Source organism: Hibiscus syriacus, unplaced genomic scaffold, assembly GCF_006381635.1.
Source record: "Hibiscus syriacus cultivar Baekdansim isolate YM2019G1 unplaced genomic scaffold, ASM638163v2 tig00005939_pilon, whole genome shotgun sequence".
Classification (NCBI taxonomy): Eukaryota; Viridiplantae; Streptophyta; class Magnoliopsida; order Malvales; family Malvaceae; genus Hibiscus; species Hibiscus syriacus.
The window spans coordinates 410,521-412,781 of NW_024062073.1; positions in this window are offsets into that span (position 1 = coordinate 410,521).

Consider the following 2,261-nt stretch of genomic DNA (forward strand, 5'->3'; position numbering starts at 1 on the left):
TAATTTTATAGTTATAAGACTATAATCTTCTTTAATTTTTATTGGAATGTTTGAGATACATGGGTTATGATTGTGAACATATTTAGGTAGACATTTTCCCCTTTTACATAGAAAGCACACCAGATGTTTTTTTTTTCTTTATAAGAATTGGAGGTCTCGTTAAAAACCCCCTTTATACTTCATACTTCTCGGAACGCTGCGAGAGTATTTCGACAAGTAGCGGAAGGAGGAAAAGAGTACCTCTGATTTTATTCCAACAATAAACCGATTACAAAGGTTCTAGTACAAGTACGCCTTACATATAAAAGCCCATCACGAAAAATTTAACACACTCCTTCCTAATTCCCAAAAGACAACCAGACTCCTATATGCACGACCCTTTTACCCTATCCCTTGGTTCGCTAATTCATCAACTTTAGCATTCACACTCCTCTTTATATGACGAAGAACTATTGCCCTTTCCCTAACGACAACTTCAATCTCTCTAACCAGCTCCAAGAAAGTGCCAAGACTTAATAGAGGATCTTTCACCCAATCCAAGGCGATTATACAATCACACTCTACAATCAGCCTATTATTTTTACTAATCTCCATATCCAAAAACATTGAAATGACTTTTTTTTTATAGAAGATTAGGCCTCATTAAAAACCCCCTTCTTACCCTCCATGTTACGAAAATAACATGAAGGACAAGGAAGGAGGAAAAGAGTGCCTATAATTTTATTAATCTGAAGAATAATACACTGTCACCCCTAACAACAAACTTAATACCTTCCCACAAAAACATAAGACTTAAAAACCACCTTCTGTTGAAAAGCCTTAACATTGAAATGACTTGTTTTATGGCTAATAGTTATGCCTGGAGATTTAAACCAGATGTTATGGTCTTGGGTTACGGATCGAGTCACTGGGAGACTGACTTTTTTTTTATAAGAAACGTGGCCTCGTTAAATGCTCCCTTCATAACCGCCGCGCTACATAAGTACCACAACGGACATTGGAAGGAGGAAAAGAGTGCCACAAAATTTTATTACTAAAAAGAAATTACACTTCATACAACAACAGGATATTACAAACATCACCCACCAACTTAACCTCAATCATCTATACAAACACATCAACCAAACAAAAGGTTACAAAAAATTACCCTATACCCGACTTGCCAAACTATCATCCTCCCTATTCACAACCTTTTTACAAACCTAATAATAACACTATACTCCAATACAACACTGACAATTTCCTTAACTAGCTGGGAAAACACGGTAGGGTACCCTCCCAGAGTCTTAATCCACATCACTGCAATTGCAGAATCAGTCTCTATAATTAACCGACCCTTTCCACATCACTCTGACTCCAAAAACATAGCTAAACCAGCTTGAATGGCCTTCAACTCAGCTAAAATAGGCGGACTTGGACCAGTAGATGCCGAGAAGGAATTCGGCAGCTTGCTTTCTGCATCTCTATGAATTCCACCAATTCCAATGCTTTTCCAATTACTTCTCACTGCCCCATCCACATTAATTTTAAAGAAACCCGGGGGTGGTGGACTCCACGAGACCTATGAGGAGCTTACCTTCATGGACGGATTACTTGAATCAACCAACTTCGGGTCACTAACAAGGCAATCTAAGAGAACTGGAAAATTAAGAAATTTCGTCGAAAACCACGCAGTTACTCTATATCTATAAATAAAGAACAAATGTGTAAGATCAAGACTTCCTTTCTCGAAAACCAATTGGTTTCGACACTTCCATACTGACCACACGACAGCTCCCGAATAAAATTCCAAATAATAAACTTAGGAACTAGGCTTCCCCAAGAAGATAAGAAGACATTAGGTTTCTCAGGAAAGACCGATGTTAGATTCCACAACCTTAAGAAACTCACCCATAAGCCCTACGCAATAGAACAAGAAAAAAAAAGATGAGAAACCGTCTCTGGATGCAAATCACAAAGAGGGCATAAAATGTTATCTATCCCACTTCCAACCACGCTTGATAAGTTCAGATTTAATAGCCAATTTTTGATGCAAAACTTGCCACATAAACACCTCCACTCTTGAGGTAGTATAATCGATCCAAACCATCCTTGACCAAATCGGATCCACAACAGACCCTCTTAACAGTAATTTGACGCATGATTTGACCGAATAAGCGCCCTCCCCATTCCCCGTCCTCACACATTGATCATTCGCATCATTCTGAATACTAGCATTGCTTAATAAAGATAAAAGCTCAACCCACTGCTCGATTTCCCAG